The sequence below is a fragment of the Schistocerca piceifrons genome, chromosome 3, assembly GCF_021461385.2.
Source record: "Schistocerca piceifrons isolate TAMUIC-IGC-003096 chromosome 3, iqSchPice1.1, whole genome shotgun sequence".
Taxonomy (NCBI): Eukaryota; Metazoa; Arthropoda; class Insecta; order Orthoptera; family Acrididae; genus Schistocerca; species Schistocerca piceifrons.
Genome location: NC_060140.1, coordinates 424,596,568 through 424,616,685, shown reverse-complemented (window position 1 = coordinate 424,616,685; position 20,118 = coordinate 424,596,568).

The following is a 20,118-nucleotide window of genomic DNA, read 5'->3' as shown; positions in this document are numbered from 1 at the left end:
GCTACAGCAGGCAGAGAACACCATCTACAAGTCAAGGGTCGTCGACGATTTCTGGTGCACCAAACCACTCCAGGGAATGATGTTGTCTTTACTTCTCCGAGTCAATCAGGACCAGGTGCAGAGTCTACGTGTTTTCATTGGCCTTTTCCTGATCCCACTAATAGAGCCTTTATAAGGTGCTGCCTCCTGCTAGTATTTCCAGAAATGAAATTACGGCATTGCTGGCCGGAAGGCCTTATCCGGGGGATTTCCGCTGCCGATTGCGAATCTGTTGGAAAAACTGACTGGCAAGAAAAAAATTTCTGTCCTTTTAAATTAGCCAAGCTGGTGCCTACCGTCATCCATGTAGGTGGTTTAGGGAGAGACTGATGTATCATTAAGGCACGGTATCTCTTTCTTTTGCGCTCAAATACTAGCGGTAATCTAATTCTTGCACAATCAGGGTAAGAACCGGCTGTCACCGACTCTGATGCCACAAAACAAGGCTCGATTGTAGTGTAGGATACAGAGGCTGGCGCTATAACCAGTGAAATGTTTATTAATACCTACTTGTGGGAACAATAACAAGTGGTTACAGGACGGGTGAAGACTGAATGAAGCTATTGGATAGGGTTCCGGAAAGCATAGTTGTATAATGGACACCAGCTGGACAGGTGCCAAGGAGCAGTTCCCCTGGTAGAAGACGGATTCGCGCCTTCCCATCGGCATGATGAAAAAAACATTACGATTGATCAGATCATGCAACACACTGACACAGCACCAACGTCCAGTGCCGATAGTCAAGTCCCCATTTCGGTCGTAGCTGCCCAATGTCATGGCGTTAACATTGGTACACACATATGGGTCATTGGCTGCAGAAGCCCATCGTCAGGAGATGTCGATGCATTTTGTGTTCAGACACACTTGTGCTCCACCCAGCATTAAAGTCTGATGTTAGTTTCACCACAGTTCGCTGCCTGTCCTATTTTAGTAGTCTGCCGAACCTATTACGTCTTTCATCTGTAATGATGGGTGGCCGCCCGACCCCATGACGTCTGGATATGGTTTCACCTTGGTTCCGCCATGTGTTGAAGACACTTACCACATTTTTCCTCGAATACCCGACAAGTCGTGCAGTTTCCGAAATACTCGTCCCAAACTTCTCGGTCAATACAATCTGCCCTTGGCCAAGGTCAGATAGAATGTTTTATATATATATAACAAAAATAAAGCATATTACGATACACGATGTCAAACAATTACAGAATTTTCAAGATGATGGCAGAACACTATGACGAATATAACCATGTATATTATAATATTAATAATTTGTACAGAGTCTAGAGCCATGGTTATCAGTGGTCAACATTTGATACCAGATGCAGCAAGATGACAAATCAAAGTTAGACAATGTCTAAAGGCTGTTAGCGTCAGATAAGCAGTCGTACAGCGGTATACACCTCATAAGAGTTTTAACTGGCTTAAGCTTATGTGCGAATTTACTTAAAATAATGAGCATAAATAGTTATTACACTTTATAAAATTGGTTTAAAGATTTCTCAATTTTACCTACATAATAAGCAGAAATCTGATTAAAAATGAAATAAAAGAACCCCAAGTAGATAAGCAAGATAACAATATAAGATTATGTGCAACATAAAAATATGGAGAAAGGCAATCTACAACATAGTTTTATATGTTTAAAAATATGTGTAAGACGTAAGGACTTGACAAGCATCCCAACTTCTAGGTCACAGATCGATGGAAGTAAGGGTAAAGTGAAGCTATTAATGTGTATAATAATTTAAACAAGACAAGTCTAATACTGATTTGTATTTAAAATGTATATAATACTGGAAAAGCTGAAGTGTAAAATGTATTCCAACGCAACGGAGTATAACTCAACTGTGTAGGTAGCTAACCAAGGGTAGAGCACTTAGAAACGAATGTTGCTTAGAGTTTACAACTAAAGTGAAGCATAATTATGATTATTAGTTAAACATGCCGATCGATTGGTGCTGGAGATTTAAGTGAGCATATGGTTACGGTAGATACTGACGTAAAGGAGTTTACATCCATGTTTTCAATGGTCAAATGGGACTGTGCTGTCTATAATTAACGTATGTAAAATTGAATCAATGTTGTTTTAGAAATTATTGATGATAATTATAAGTCTTGTAACATATACGGATGAGCCAAAACGTTATGACCACCTACGTTTGTTGGTAGGTTTTTGGAGATGTGCCGCATTAGACGTCTACGCACCGGTCACGTAACTTGCGTATATAACGTGCCGCTGTTTAGCGTACGCGGTGACAGCGCCTGGCAGCCGCCCATATGGGTTCCATAGGATTTGCATTAGGCGAATTTGATCATTAACACAACAAACTCAGTTCACTATAATGCTCCTGAAACCACTGTTGCACATTTCTGGATCCGAGACAAGTGTCTTCGATTACTTCTATGGGGCCCACGAAATCGCAAGAGAATGTCTCCCACGGCATGATACTGTACCCACCAACCTGCGTCTGTGGCGAGCTGCACATTTCGACCTATGTTCACCTAAACGACGACATTTATGGAGATGGTCATCGAGTATGATTCACTCGAAGAGCCGACACGTATCTACTGATCGACGGTCGACTCCCTATGGTCCATTGCACATTGCAATCGTAACTGACGATGTCATTGAGTCAACACGTGAATACTAGCGGCGGTCTGCTGCGAAGCGCCATGTTTAACAATGTACGACGAACAGTGTGCTACGGAACGCTTGTGCGTGCATCAGCATTGTGCTCTTTCTGGAGAGATACTACAGATCATTAGAGCAGACAAGCATCCAACCGCACGTTCTGTGAAGAGTCGTGGACGTCCAATCATTTAAAGCCTAGTGACAGTTTCATTGCCCTTCTGCCACTTTCCGTAGAAGCTCACGAGAGTAGCACGTGATCATTCGACCAGCATCGCTGTTTTTGTGATAATCGTTCACAGACTCTTCTTAAATTAATCTGCCCTTCGTCAAAGTCCCTTATCTCAATGGATTTTCCCGTTTGCAGCTCATATGTTCGCGAGAAAGGTGCTCCGTCCGTGTCTGCTTCGTTACAGAGACAAGTGCCCGTAAAGCCAGCAGACGGCATCAAACGTTGTGCTCTACAGTGGTCATAATATTTTGGTTTGTTTATTTGTAACACTTGCAGATTTCAAGATGGCAATATAACTTTGATGACATTAGTGATCAGGGTATGTATCAACGGTGATCTAGGCAGTAAAGCTTCTATTGTGGAAGCATCTTTAACTGGTATATAAGTCGCTATCTTTCCGACAACGTCAGGTAATTACCATAAATTGCCTATGCCTCGCCCGACCCACGCAAAGAATACTATGTTTTCTGAAAGCTTGCCATTCTGTTACTCTCATTGCTCCCCATGCCCTGCATGTACCATAAATTTGTACAAAACCGGTGATGACGAGTAGGAGCGACCCTTCCGAGTAGGAGATTTAGATAATTCAGTTTTCTGTTTCTTCTCCTCCTCTCAAGAACGCATAGCACAACAATTTCATTTTTGTGCTCTCTGTACACAGAACAGTGTTACATCTCGCCAAACACTTAACTCGTAAAAAACTCTCCTTTCTGTAATGCGTATCTGATTATACGTTTATTGAATACCAGATGCTGCTGCTGAAGAGGAGAAACAAACTTCCTGATGTTTTTCTCTCCTTTACATAAGAGTCTTCACTGTGCTTTTACTCATGCCATAACGTCGCGGGGAGTCAGTCTAGCCATCTATCATATTGATATCACTCGCTGGCCTGGCTGAGTGTACCCACAACGTCCTACCTCAGAACATGGTGCTGTGGAGCTCGTGCAAGGCATCATGATGGCCAAGGAATATCATGCAGTGGTTACAGACCACATAATCTACTTCATGACGATCATGTTTCCCAACGGCAGTGGTTTTATACAAAAAGATAACGTCCTATGTCACAGCGCCACGAATGTGATCGATTGGTTAGAGGAATTCAGTGGCGAATTCCAGTTGATGTACTGGCCACCTCAACTCACCAAATCTGATCGAACACATGGGGTATGTACGTGCTGATATGGTGCCAACTTCCCCCAGGAACCTAACAAGACCTCACTGCTTCCGCACCACGACCCGTTGCCACTATTATCTGTGCCAAAAGAGGACAGTCCGGCTATTAGGCAGGTCGTCATAATGTTCTGGCTGATTAGAGTATGTATATATTTCTACCACTGTATTTTATCTTCAAATTGAATTATTCCTTAATGCTGGCATATTTTTTCAAACATTATTTCCTCTAAACACATTTTTCGATCAGTGTAATAGCAGAAACTATTTAATGCTGTGCAATGTTACCTTAATTATGTAAGGTTGGCTCTGATGTAAGGAAACTGATATACTTTGTATGTAGGTTGACATTGTTCCTGGCGGGGCTCTGTATTTTTATATAGTTCGTTAGGCAACTTTTCGCAGTGCAGAGCCAGTAACCAACATGCACACATCTAACAGCAGTGTATGTGTTCTATTTGAAGTATTTCACACCTCTGTGAATTGCAGATATGGTTATGGATTTCCTTTTAATGTACTAAGCGTTGCATGGTACTGTCTTTTCCGTGAGGTAAACACCATTTAAGTGTACGACGTTGGAGTCACCATAATGCTCTTTAGCACCTTCCTTTATGTAATATTTTTAATATTTGCCATTTACCTCTATGTTTTCAAAAGTCAGATGGCAATGTGCCATATAGAGGCTTTATAATTTAAGTATCCAGTGGTATGTAAAACTGAATTAAAGTTGATAGTAGTACTGTTGATTACTTTGCCCATGTACACAGATGCCCTTTGTTGTTCGTGTACGGAAATACTTGTGCCATATATCTAGACTGCTAATGAGTCAAGTTAGTGGATGGTATTAAAAATGGAGTTGGTGCTTTCAATATATGCTAAAGTCATTGTTGGTGTGCATTTTCTGGATGCTATCAGTTATAATCTTGCTTTAAATTGATTAAACTTAAATTTTTGCCACAAAAACTGCAGAAGTAGTAAGGGCATATGTTGACCAGAGTTGGAATGTTTTCATTGCAAACCATTTTATATATATACTATTGTTTTGGAGATGTCCAAAAGAACAGATACCATCGATGATCATGCAGCTTGTTAGTTTTAAGTTACAATGAAATGAAAACCCTTAGAAGCTCAGAGGTGGTGACATACATCAAAGAGGACAAATGAAAATGTGAACCCTATGCAGGACCCAGGATCTCCTGCTTACATGGCAGACGCTCTATCCAACTGAGCCACTGAGGACACAGAGGATAGTGCGACTGAGGGGATCTATCCCTGGCATGCCTCCTGCAAAACCCACATTCTCAACGTATTGTCCGACACTACATTGCTATCCACCCCTCAATTCCTGTAAGAGTTTGGGCACTGTTTTTGCATTCACACAGAAGAAGTAGATGGTGAGCCTTATATATATATATATATATATATATATATATATATATATATATATAACAACTAAGATGTTATCTGTTCTTTTGGGCACGTGAGAAAGAACAAATACCATCAGCATAAAATCCAGCTAGGTAACATTTTATGATTTTAATCCACTCACCTTGTCGCTGGGCTATCTGCACAATATGAAAAATTTTATGTTGATTTCATCCATATCTCAAACAGCGATCATCGAAAATGACAATAGCTGACTTAAAAAGCATAAGTTAGAAGTTTAAACTGTGAACCTCGATTTTATAAAAAGGGTAAAAAAATTGTTTAGAAACGTTGTGAAACTCGAAACATATGGTATGTGTTAACATTTTAAAATGAATGTTAAGCCTTAATGCAATGGCAGTAAACCATTTAAATACTAATGACTTAGACATATAAGCTTATTTCTTTTCTTTACTTTCAGCTACCCACATTGAGCTGCTTTTGGAAACTATTATATTTTATGTCTTTTAATTATAGTTTTGCATCTCTGTTCGTAGCTACTTCTACACAAAAGTAATAAAATTTTTCTCTAAAAATGCAAGTGGGAAATAAAATGTGTGCTAGAAACGAAAGAAATACTCTATTATAGACCCTCTTCGAAAAAAAAAGAAAACTTACTGAAGATTTCGCTTATGGCTCTTTCCAGAAAATTTAAATAACAATAATCTTATTACAAATATTGGAAATAGTAATTGCACAAACGGAGAAAAAAGTTAGAACAATTTATACAAATTACAAGGCAATTGTGTGACAATATTTTGATCTTGCAAACAACAGATACAATTGTGATGGTGAAAGAAAAATAACAAATTTCTTTTATGAATTCGGTGTCTGGCAGTTTTATTTATTTTTTAAGATCTAGATATTCGAAATCAAGTCTGACTAGACATGAAGTTAAAAGAAAAATTCCTTATTTATTGCATCCTAATGTACACACCATTAACATTATTAAACAAATTATTAATATAGGATAAAAATTATTAAGCAAATAAATGAAATTCCTGTTAGTATTCTTAGTGAAATATAATTAGCATATGTTACAATAGATATATTATTCAAATAATTAGCAGATATTTTAAAAGAGCATGCGAAAGGTTGTCATTATTTATTGGATTCATAATTAGCACAGTATTTTAAGGTATATTTAGTAAAGAAATGTCTGCAAATAGTTTTGACGTATTTATAATTTTCGAATGAAAGGACAATATAAAATAGATAGTAATGTAAAATAGTTGTTGTCTTATTTGTAACAATGTATTACAATATGTTTATAGGGGAAACAAAAATACCAAAAATTTAACTTGCTTATAAGTAAAAATCAAAACACAAAATAAAAAAGAAAGTGAAATATTACTTCAATTTGTCTGCATGTACTTTTAAATGAGTGCCTATTAATTGCATAGAAATTTTCGAAGGAAGAGAAAACATAATTTCTGTAAAACAAACTAGTTTCTATAAAACTGCTGACACATATTTTTATAAATTTTGAAGTTTATCTTCTACAATAACAAAATTAGGAATTAGAGTTAGTAAAAACAAATGATATTATTCCTTTTGCATCTAGAAAGAGAACAAATATCACCGTCAAACAGTATCCATATCCAATTAAAGAAATTTAATCTGTTAATGTGGTATATTTAAAAACCAATAAAAAGAGAACAAGAATTAGAAATCAAGAATTAGAAAATGAGAAGAATATAGTTTATTCCGATAGTATGTCTTTAAGAGACAAATACTGAAATATTTTACTTAGAGGAGAAAAAATGAGAATGGACAAAAAAATAAAGAAGAGTTTAAATGAAAATGGATACCATTTTGCAACATGTGGAGAGCACAAAATTAATGAATTTGTTGTAAATGATAAAATTAGTTTATATACAAAAGTTTTTCAGGTTAACAAAACGGAAAACCATCTGTTTATAGTGTTAAAGGTTCAATTAAAAAAAGTTTGTGGAATTTAAGAAAAATAAAAATATTCTTAAAAATGAAAGTAAGTTTTAAACATGAATTAGAAATTTTTTATTATCCTCAATGAGACCCATTTGAGGAAATAAAAACAAGCGGTTCTTCTATTTTAAATGAAGATTCCATCCCCAGAATAATTAGTTTGAAAACACAATCAATTCTGGAAAACAGAGTATAATGTATGAAGAAGGAAAATAAAGAACAAATGAAAAATATAAAAATGGAAAAATATTAGGAACTGTAAAAAATTGATTAGAATTTTATTAAAAGTATTAGATTTAATTATTTCCAATATTGCTACTGAGAAATATCGAGATAAGACTAGATATATTTTGAAATTCCAAAATAACAATGTTGCTTTTGTTCTAATTACTGGCTGGAAGAAGAAATTAAAACTAAGAAAAAGGTCTGAATTACAAGTTTAAAAATAAATGAGATAAAATTAAAACAACACAAATCAAGGATGAAGAGAGGCTTGAGCTCATTGTTTTATTTTTTATGTATCTATTTTAATTGTTCCACATCTTTATCATATAATTATATTATTTTCTTTAAAAATATCTGTTGTTAATATTGGATATTTTTTTCGAAATTCCAATTCAACTAGGTTTTAATATTTAAAATTATAATAAACCAAAATATAATGAAGCAAATTCAATTCCCATAGTCTACAGAGTAAATGGGTAAATATTGTATCCTAAATAACTAAATAATAATAGAAATCATGGCCATCCTGCAATTTTATTGGTTATGTGAATACTGACACCCATTTCCCAAAATGCTATTTCCTTTAGAATATTTAGTGTTTCCCTTTGTTTTAAAATTATCTATTAAGTCTTCTGTGTTTATAAATGGAGGAAGATAAAAATGTGAAAATTTTTGATATACTTTACTAGAACAAAACGCACTACCAGGGTACAAGAGATAAATTAAATTGTTTTCAACATGAAAATTATCAAGCAGAATGTTTGCACGTAATTTAATTTACAAATGGTTCTACTAAGACTACAGTTTATGGTAAAGCGATATGTGCATTTATAGAAATATACTGATGTAAATGTACCAGAGACAAATAAATTGGAAAGATTCTTAAGTCAATTAGCAAAGTTATGGTGAAAAAACGATTCACATTGTAGCAAAGAGCGCAAAATACATAATGATAAATATTACAACAATGAATTTACACAAGGAGTTTAAAAACCTACAACAGTGGTTGAATTTACAAAAGCAATATTTAGTTTTTATTTCTTGGTAATTTGTAAGACTTTCTTACCTAAAGAAATATAAAAGAAATTAATGTAAAGATATAATAGAGAAATAATTACAATGTCTTTTTTACTTTAATTTTTATTTGTTATTTTATAAGATTTTTAATTATATACATGTGCTATTTTAAGAATTTAAATTAAATATAAATGAAGTCAAAATATATCTACATGATGTTTTATAACAATATTTCTATTAGTTATACTCAGTTTTGTGTGTTTGTATCATCAATGAACACTTATGGCTTCTTGATTGATTGCATTCATTTACGTTGTGTGTTGGTATTTAACATAATTATTTAATGTATTTGACATATTTTCTATTTATGTATATTACATTTAGCGTTAAAATTTTGCTAAATAAAATTAATTAAATTTACAATAAGTGTAAGTGAAAATACAATAAAATAAAATAATTTTTACTAACATTAATATATCCTGAAGTAATTAATCAAAAAATGAGCTGCAATAAAAACATGCAATCAGCACTTAACATACACACTTACTGTTTGCAACAGTCTGGAGATAAAAAACCGTCAGATTTCGAACACTAAAGCAAGACATCAGAGGCAATCGCCAGTGAATCCACTGTCTGTAGTTAAACATTAACTCATGACTTCTTCTCTGGAATCCACCAGTTCTATATTAACTAGTAAACAGTCCACTCGCTGGTCGTGAGACAATGATAGAGCTACTACAGCTCTAAACCTGGTTTTGTATTGTCCAGTTAGCTTATCAGATACATAATTTGGGCACATTGGGCGCTTTGCAGTGCTCCAGATGATGAAGAGCCAGCAGCAAATAGAAATGTGGCCTTATACCATTGACTTAAGTCACAGCAGTGAAATAGTATGTATGGATCGGTCAGTTTTATGGAATATACACAGCACTTCAAGTCGATTTAGAGGTGTGACACAATAGATAAAAGTGGTTAACATGTCTTCAAATGATTATGGCCTCTGTGAATGAAGTTGCCCAATTTCTCAGGGCAGCAACATGGATTGACCATTTGCAGCCCATGCATATGACACAACATAAGAAAAATAATAGTCGAATATAAGTTATATTATTAGACACCAACAATGCATCATGTGAAATAGTTTATTTCATGACAATTTTCGATAGAAACTAGGTTTCATCTGCACAACCTCAGATCCATCAGATCTACAATGTATGGATACAAAAATGATAGTGTAGTAATCTACATGACTGTGCAACAGTTATGCACAAGCAACCACCGAGCGAGAAGGTGCAGTGGGTAGCACACTGGGCTCGCATTCGGGAGGACAACGGTTCAATCCCGCGTCTGGCCCTCCTGATTTACGTTTTCCGTGATTTCCCTAAATCGCTCCAGGCAAATGCCAGGATGTTTCCTTTGAAACGGCACGGCCGACTTTCTTCCCCATCCTTCCCTAATCCAATGAGACCAATGACCTCGCTGTCTGGTCTCCCACCCCGAAACAACCCAACCCCAACCACAAGCAACAGGGTGAAGCGAAAATCGCGCACTCGTGCTTCGCAGCGCGACTCCTCACAAGCCAGAAATAAAAAAATGTCCCTCACAGAATTTCGTACCGCAAGTACTTCCGGCAGGAAAAGGTCGTTAAAGAGTGGCAATCTGGCCAGACTGTAAAAACATATATGGTAACTACCTCTGTCAGCAGGTGTCATATGAGTTGCTCAGATGGTGCAGTGGATGTAGTTATGGGTTAGCATGCAGGAGGTCGAAAGTTCAATCCTGCGTTAAGACATATGTTTTTTATTTGGTAAATGTAGCCCAGGTGGTACGGTATCTGGCATCTTAATCATCAAGAGTGATTGCACCAGGTCCTCTAGAAAACATTTGCGCTTGCATGCTACAATCGTAGAAATGAAAGACTGGTCACCTTTGAAACAAGCCCTGTCCATGTCGTGGGCGCTAATTTATTGGCACCACATCATCAACTAGATGCGAAACGTGTTTTCTTTGTATCCTTCTCCAATAGTCCCATGGATTAGTACCAACAATTATTCTGGCCTCGTTCAGGTCAATTACATTTCGTTAGGGCCTTATGTTACCAGTAGCACCAGCAACGTACTTTGCGAATAATGCCGAAACTCGGTTATTATTTGTATGTGTTACGACTATTGTCCCACTAATTATGCCTTTCAACATCTGTCGATGGGACTGTGGAAATTTCACGTCTATTACCGTTAGGGAAACAGTGTAATTAGAAACCGAGTATTTCACAATTTGCATTGTGGATTTATCATGCAGAACCATATCTGTCAGAGAGGTCAATGCGCGTTAGGTGGAATAGTGTGCAGGACTGACGTGGGTGTCTTCAATCTGACAATGTCCACCATTGGTGTGAGGTTAACCGGCACGTCACCCACTACTGTGTACATCAAGTTTGCTTTGGTATCAACCTCTGCCCCTCAATATTTGGCGACAGGTGTTTGGGCCCCTACATGCTGCCTGACTGGTTGGCTGCACAAAATTATCATGCATCCCTTTCAAACTACCTGCCTGATGTGCTGGAAGATGTTCTGCTACATGTTTGGCAGAGGATATGGTTCCAACATTCCAAGTTCTGGAATTAATGTGCGACAGTATTTGGACAGAACATTTCTAGGGAAATGGCTAGGACGTGGAGTTCTAGTTGCATGCCCACCACGTTTATCTGACCTAAATCCAATGGATTTTTTCCTGTAGACACACCTGAAGAAGCACGTGTACTCTAATCTGCCAACGAATGTGGAAGAAATGGTAGCTTGTGTTGATGCTGCTTTTGTTACTTTAGACGCAACTTTGCTGCGAGGAGTCCAGAACTGTATGATCTGGCGGGATGCACAATGTTTGGATGTGCAGGGAGGTCGCTTTGAGCATCTGATGTTCTGAGGACAGCATATTCTTTTGTGAAGGTCTTGCGCTCATTAATGTGGTTGTTATTATTGACACTGGTTGTTAATGTGCGACCTCTTAACTCTCATATTACATGTAGTATAAATGAGAAGTAGATGTGTTTTTGTACTGAGCTATCACCTTTAGCATCTCGAAATTGATATTGTTTTTGTAGTTATTCTGTTCTATGATAGATCATTTGTTTCAACTGTCTATTTCTTATTTGTTATGTTCAGCGTTAAAAATGTTGTAAATTTGGGATACATTTGACCTAAGTAATGGTGTATGCTACAGTATGAAATGTTAGAATGAAATTAGCAAATAAAAAAAATGCGCCCCAACCCAGGATCGAACCTTTTTTTTTATCTCATTTTGTTCGCTTTCGTTCGTAGCATCTGATCATGGCGGACGTCGTACGACACCCGTTTAAGTTCGTTGTTGCTTGATTAATTCAGTTTTTTTTACTACAGAGGGGAGCTAACCCACTGACCGAACACGCTGAGCTACCATGCCGGCAAGTTTTTATTTTGATCGTTTTTGTTCGTTTCATCCGCTCGGGGCGGACGTCGCAAGACACCCGTTTCATTTCGTCGTTGATCCATTAACTCAGTTTTATTTTATTACAGAGGGCAGGTAACCCTCTGACCGAACACGCTGAGCTATCGTGCCCGCAACCTTCGACCACCTGCATGCTAACCCAAAACTCAACACCCCGCACCAATTGTACAACAAAGCCTACAACTGCTCCAGAGACAGTTACCATACATGTGATTACAGTGTTGTCAGACTGCCACTCTTTAACGTCCTTTTTCTGCTGGATGTACTCGCACGACGAAATTTTGTGACAAACCTTTTTTTTTTTTTTATCTCTGGCATGTGAGGAGTCGATCTGCGAACAGCGAGTACGCGAATTTCGCTTCACCCTGTATAATTACACATCAGTCTCGTTGACATACTCACCACATGCTCCAGCTCCCAATACAACAATACAGCTCCACCTGGTTTTGAAGGTATATGACACTTATTAAATAAAATATCCATAGTACCAATAATTAGTATGAGGCAAAATTAGGTACGTAGTTACATAAGTAAAGATAAAGCGTCGACAAAATATCAGAAAGACTGAGCCGATGTGCATCAGAAATCTGTTAAGTGGTTTCAAGTATTGTTGCCAAATAGCGCAACTGCAATAAGGCATTGATGTGTACATAATTATTTCGGAGATTGTACAACGAACTATTTATATTAAAATTTTTAGAGCCAGGTCACAAAACAAAGCTGCAGACAGCATCATAGTTCCAACTAAATAATAAATACTGACACCAATCACAACACAAAACAAGTTCATAAGAGGCATAGTGCGAAACAGATTACCGATACCTATGATTATTATGTTTAGGTATAAAATGTACATCATTTTCGGCTCATACCTAGAGCAAGAGAGGTGTAACTGAGAGCCAGAAAGTTGCAGCACACCAAAAAGTGATTCAAATGGCTCTGAGCACTATCGGACTTAACAGCTGAAGTCATCAGCCCCCTAGAACTTAGAACTACTTAAACCTAAATACCCTAAGGACATCACACCCATCGATGTCCGAGGCAAAATTCGAACCTGCGACTGTAGCGGTCGCGCGGTTCCAGACTGAAGGGCCTAGCGCCGCTTGACCACAGCGGCCGCGCAGCACACCAACTTACGGTAGTACTGGGCACATTCTTAGATGAAATGTAGGTGCATAAGATAGCACAACAACTGCAAAATGCGAACTGACGAAACAACTGGATAAGACTGGATCCACGAGAAAAGTTATAGGTATAGGTGGTGAATGACCTAAGAAACCAACAGCCAGGTGGGGTGGAGGGAGGTGCGTTAGGGAGGGTGGGTCGAAGTAAGCAAAGTGGAGAAGTGGAAGGTAGAAAACAAATTTAAAATATCAAGTGACATGATAAAACTACAGACAGGAATAAATTTCCGACAGAAAAGTAAATATTGACATAGCTCAAAATACAATGTAAGTTTTCCATAAACGTACACAGCTCATTTAGATAGAGATATATAGGTAATGGACAGCTCACAAGTATACAAAAGTAATTATTATATTGCATAATTGACAACCAGTAAATCGAAATATATGGCCATTGTTTAGTACTGAGTACATATCAAGATATATCGTAGCCATATAACGTAGTATAACAGCTACAGAAGCTATCCAAAAAGAACTGGAAATATTACATTATAACAGTGGGTGGCGCTTTTGGAGGGCAACCAACTAAGGGGGGAGGGGGCTGCAGCTGTTGAAGAGGGGAAGGGGGAAGTAGTCAGAAGGGGGAAGAAGAGGTGTTGGAGGAACAGGTGAAGGATGGGGTTGCAAAATGGTCTTTGTTTGAGAATATCGCCTAAAATATATAAAACGTAGCCTGTAACTTAACGGTAGAATGGTAAGAAGTCTTTCTCAGCCGTGCCACAGTTCACAGCATAAACCACATACATGACCAGGCTTAGGTTCGTGGTTCAGTATGTTTACCTTACGAAAGTACCGTCTTCTGCTTGTAATTTTTCTCCTTATTCCAGTCTAACCCACTTCTTTTGCTAATAGGTACTATACAGAGTGGTCCATTGATAGTGACCGGTCCCAATATCTCACAAAATGAGATTCAAACGAAAAAACTGCGGAGAACGAAACTCGTCTAACTTGAAGGGGGAAATGAGGTGGCGCTAAGGTTGGCCCGCTAGTTGGTGGTGCCGTAGGTCAAACGGATATCAACTGCGTTTTTTTAAATAGAAACCCCCATTTTTATTAGATATTTGTGTAGTACGTAAAAAAATGTGAATGTTTTAGTCGGACCACTTTTTTCGACTTGTGATAGGTGGCGCTGTAATAGTCACAAACGTATAAGTACGTGGTATCATGTAACATTCCGCCAGTGCGGACGGTATTTGCTTCTTGATACTGGATAGGACCGTTTACCAATTGCGGAAAAGGTCGATATCGTGTTGATGTATGGCTATTGTGATCAAAATGCCAAAAGGGCGTGTGCTACGTATGCTGCTCGGTTTCTTGACAACATCATCCAAGCGTCCGGACCGTTCGCCGGATAGTTACGTTATTTAAGGAAACAGGAGGTGTTCAGGCACATGTGAAACGTCAACCACGACCTGCAACAAATGATGATGCCCAAGTAGGTGCTTTAGTTACTGTCGCGGCTAATCCGCACATCAGTAGCAGACAAACTGCGCGAGAATTGGGAATCTCAAAAACGTCGGTGTTGAGAATGTTACATCAACATATTTCTATGCACCAGGAATTGCATGGTGACGACTTTGAATGTCGTGTACAGGTCTGCCACTGGACACAAGAGAAATTATGGGAGGATGACAGATTTTTTGTACGCGTTCTATTTAGCGACGAATCGTCACTCAGCAACAGTTGTAACGTAAACCGGTATAATATGCACTATTGGGCAACGGAAAAACCACGATGGCTGTCACAAGTGGAACGTCAGCGACCTTGGCGGGTTAATGTATGGTGCGGCATTATGGGAGGATGGATAATTGGCCCCCATTTTATCGATGATAATCTAAATGATGCAATGTATGCTGATTTCCCATGTAATGTTCTACCGGTGTTACTGTAAGATGTTTCGCTGCATGACAGAATGGCGATGTACTTCCAACATGATGGACGTCCGGCACATAGCTCGCGTGCGGTCGAAGCGGTGTTGAATAGCATATTTCATGACAGGTGGATTGGTCGTCGAAGGCCTATACCATGGACCACACGGTCACCTCATCTGACGTCCCCGGATTTCTTTCTGTGGGGAAAGTTGAAGGATATTTGCTATCGTGATCCACCGACAACGCCTGAGAACATGCGTCAGCGCATTGTCAATGCATGTGCGAACATTACGGAAGGCTAACTACTCCCTGTTGAGAGGAATGTTGTTAAACTTATTGCCAAATGCTCATTTTGAGCATTTGATACATTAATGTATTTACGGGTAATCACGCTGTAGCAGCATACGTTCTCAGAAATGATAATTTCACAAAGGTACATGTATCACATTTGAACAACCGAGATAGGATGTTCAAACGTCCTACTTTCTGTATTTCAATTTTAAAAAAACCTACCTGTTACCAACTACTGTTCGTCTAATATTGTGAGCCATATGTTTGTGACTATTACAGTGCCATCTATCACACAGCGAAAAAAGTGCTCCAACTAAAACATTTCTATTTCTTTATGTACTACACGAATATGTAATAAAAAATGGGGGTTCCTACTTTCAAAAAACGCAGTTGATATCCGTTTGACCTATGGCAGCGCCATCTAGCGGGCCAACCTTAGTGCCATCTGGTTTCTCCCTTCAAGCTAGACAAGTTTCGTTTGACACTTATTTAGTGAGATATTTGGCCCGGTCACGATCATTGGACCACCCTGTGTAGCTGCTATACTACGCTATTTGTATATACTGTGTACAAGGATGTGTCCAGTATTACATATGTTTATATGCTTCCATTTACTATTAATATTAATTACATAATGTAACACTCTTTCTTGCTCTAAGTGTGAAGTGTGAACTTAGTGTAATGTACAAGTTATATATAAGGTGGGTCATAATGGGGAACAACAAGTCATGCGGATTGTCACATACTGAGTAAAAAACATATATTCGTTTTTCGCTTGTTCCTAAGTCAATAAATGACAATGCAATTGAATGGTAAAAATCTGGAAATATGAAGTGGAATGGTTCAAATGGCACTGAGCACTATGGGATTTAACTTCTTTGGTCATCAGTCCCCTAGACCTTAGAACTACCTAAACCTAACTAACCTAAGGACATCACAAACATCCATGCCCGGGGCAGGATTCGAACCTGTGACCGTAGCGTTCGTGCTGTTCCTATTAAGTGGACTTTTGTGTGTTACTGTGCGCCGACATTGGCCAAGGGGACAGATCGGCAACAGGGCACAACATACGAGTGTTGTAGGTAGTCTAGCCGCTCACGAGAAGGTGAGGCATGCGGTGTCAAGCGACAGTCTGCGTTACACTGCGAGCAATGACAGCGCTCACATTTACCTCGTACTGGTTACGCTGGCCGGTATTATGTATCGTGCCTAGGTAGCATAGGGAAAGGAACGTGAGGAGGGGATGCATTACTGTGCATGCATGTTTTATAATTTGGTTTTTGTGTCCCAGACTTAGTTTTAAGAAACGAGTACATAGATGCAGAATACAAAATACAACTACACAGGTATGTGGCAGTTAATACAAACGAATACAATACAGCTGTACATGCCGAAACTAACATAGAAACACATGACCAGAAGCTGCAGAGGCGGTTTATAAGTACTGTTGGTGATGACGCAATCCTTCCTTCGCAGGGAGGATTGCTGAACACGATCCAACATGTCTGTATCTCTTTGCGTAATATCACAGGCATGTTGTTTTTGCGTTGAAGGGTGTTGACATCAACAACTTCTCTTTCATAAATCACAGATTTCCATCCACTCCTGCCAGTTATGCGAATTCACTATACCCTCCTTCATGGAATAGGCGTCGTCAGTGAACAGTATTATTCGTGAAAAATGCTGGTCGTGGGTCTGACGCCGTAGGATAAAGTTGCAGAAGTCCAGCCTCCTCTGGTAGTCTTCTGGCAATAATGCCTGTACCTTCTGCACGTGAAAGGGATGTTAATGGTTTCTATAGAACTCGCATAACAGTAGATTGTGACATACCTACCGCTGTGGCGAGTGACATGGAGCTTATTGTTCGGTCCTCCGCAACAATTTGTAACACTTTTTCTTCGTCATCCGCACTGTGCGACGACGGTCGGCCACTAAATTCTGGATGTGCTACACATGCACGATACTCCCTCAAGCGCTTGTCCACGGAGTAAAACGTTTTTGCGGATGGAAGGCGCCGGCTAGGAAACCTCTCGTGATACAGTTGTCCTGCAATGTCAGCTCATCCATCTGCAAGCCCGTAGGTGAGGTAGATGTCGGCGTATTCCTCGTTTTTGAAACTTGCCGTGGTACAGTAGTAACACTGCGACGCGGCCGTTAGCAGCTGTCGACACGGCGAGTATCGGGCAGAGTGAGCAGCGCAGAGGTGTTGTAAACACGTAACGCGCGCCGCGGTTTTACTTCAACCGTTGATCACACACAGAACACACATTCCGTAACATGGGACTGTACACTCAGTTACCACCGGCTATGTGTGATTCACAAGTTCAGATACAATTCCACAAACATTACGATTGGATTTGTTCTTTCTCGTATCTTTCAAACGCTGGCAGATACACATCAGCTCAGTGGTGTGTCATGTGTTGTATCTATGGGTGATTGACATTAACATGGACTCTAAGGCACATGGGCTCAGTTCCTGCCTTGTTGTCGATGCATGACCTTTATACTTATGTACTTGTTCTTGTTCCTGTACTCCTTATTGGTGGTATGAATATTTCATTTAACTATTTAAGTATATTTGACAAACCATTGCGAAGCTGTATTTTTATAACTGGTACATGTGCTGAGTACATCGACAAGACTGATTTGTGATTATATTTCTAGAAGCTCTGTAATTTCTATTATTCAGGTAATATGGTTCCTTGTGTATAAGTGTTGCCCGATGACGAAAATTCTACATTAACGTTATTCCATCTGTAGGTTGTAGTTTTGAAAATATGAGGATGACAGCTAGTTAATGTACAAACCGGTCATGAAACGAACTATTTGACATTAAGCGACCTTTCCTTCTAATATTGGAAGCTACAACGTTAGATCGCCAAAAAATTACATTGCCTTAAAATGATTCTAACCCATTGGGAACGGAGACAAATGTAACGCGTTGTCACTGACGGTCGGTTTCAAACCGAGCAGGAATTGCTGCCGTCAGTCATTGCAGGCCCTCCCACCAACCAGTCGCTGAGTGAGCAATGCGTAGGAAACAGCATGCGTTGTACGTTTCGAATCGGGTATCACGCAGAAATGCATTGCTCACAGCGGTACGTAAAACTACGCGTTTCCGTTTGGCCTAACAATACTAGAGCCGGGCAATAGCTGAGGAGAACCCTGTATAGTGGTCCGAACAGCGACAACTAAATGAGGTGTTTAAGAAACAGTGTGGTCAGGCTGTAGTTCAGGCTCAAGGTGTTTCAGTAATATTTTGAGTGTATTTTCAAGTCTTTAATTGGGCCCACTCATCCATATTACGGTGAACTAGAATGACTCGACTGACTCTTCATACATTTGGTATCGTTTGACCAAAAAGGAATTAAGCCGCCCCTCTGTATTACCTTTTTTCAGTATCTTATTGCTATGATGTCAAGTGCACTTTATAACAGATCCGACATTGCGGTTAACTATGTTTACGTCTATGCAGTTGAGAACTACCTCTACTGTCTCACATAATCCCATGACAGTACGACTAGAATATGTATGCAGACACAATCCACATTCATACCGTATAGTAGAACATAAATATGGAATAATAAATTACACCTTTTTTTGAGTCATCAGTCCGCCTAATTTTTAACATTCTTCTATAGCGCCACATCTCAAATGCTTCGATTGTCTTCTATTCCGGTTTTCCCACGGTCCATGTTCCACTACCACGCAATGTTGTTCCATAAACGTACATTCTCAGAAATTTCTTGCTCAAACGAAGGCCTATATTCCATATTAGTAGACTTCCATTGGCTAAGAACTCCATTTCTACCAGTGGTAGTCTGCTTGTTACGTCTTCCTTGCTCCGTCCGTCAGGTGTTATTTTTCTGCCTAGGTAGCACAGTTTCCTACCTTCATTTACTTCATGACCATCAATCCTGATTTTAAGTTTCCCCTTGTTCTCATTTCTGCAACTTCTCATTCCTTTGGTCTTTCTTCGATTTACTCTCAGTCCATATTATGTACTTGTTAGACTGTTCATTCCATTCAACAAATCCTGCAATTCGTTTCTTTACATCAAATCTTTACCAGAAAATTGTTTCCTATTCTTCTTCCATAAGTGATCTTTTCTTTATATTCCATTTACTTGATGTTGGATACAAGCTCGCCAGTGAATTCCACCAATTTGTCATTGCTCAGCATTTTATTGCGTCAGCAATTCCTCCAAAACATCTTGCCCCGTTTGACACTCTTCAACATCTTTTCCAGGTCGACAAATTCTCTCGATTTTTCGTTTGTCTTCCTTCCATTCCCATCCGTGTCACAATTGCCTCTCTAGTGCCCTTGCCTTTCCTAAAGCCCAGTTGTTCGTCATCTAACACATCCTCAATTTTCTTTTCTATTCTTCTGTATATTATTCTTGTTAGCAACGTGGATGCATGAAGTTGCGACGTAACGCGCTATTTTGCACATCGTCGGCGGTTCTGCAACATAAATTGTCCACTTACCTCGATACTGCTGCAGATCTGCACACGTAACTCCTGGCTGCAGCTACTTAAGAGATCTCAGAAAAGCAGTGTTGAAGAAACGGAGATTTCATAACTACACGTCGGAGGTCGCTATAAG